Below are 365 nucleotides of genomic sequence, written 5' to 3'. Positions count from 1 at the left end.
ATGTAATTCGACCAAAACGGTCACGTGTTCCACTTTTCCACGGGGCCGCGGGTACGAGAGCGCGCAAGGTAATATGCGCATGCCCGTGAGATAGGTTAAAAAAAAAAGAAAAAAAAAAAAGGGGCCCCATTGTAAGGTGACCCCTTTTAGTCCGGGTCAGGGTCGCTCAGAGGGAACAACAATAACGATAAAAATAGTAAACAGATAGAGAAACAGAGAGACAACAAACCAACCAGGAATATGATTTTTTTCAATCAATCAATCAATCTTTATTTGTATAGCAAAATGTAAAGTGCTTCACACATTTTATCTCATCATATTCATACTCATACTCATATTATTTATTATTTTTATTATTTTTTATT

This window comes from Morone saxatilis, unplaced genomic scaffold (genome assembly GCF_004916995.1).
Source record: "Morone saxatilis isolate NCDOM2014 unplaced genomic scaffold, NCSU_SB_2.0 Contig5, whole genome shotgun sequence".
Lineage (NCBI taxonomy): Eukaryota > Metazoa > Chordata > Actinopteri > Moronidae > Morone > Morone saxatilis.
Note: the sequence above shows the minus strand (reverse complement) of the source record.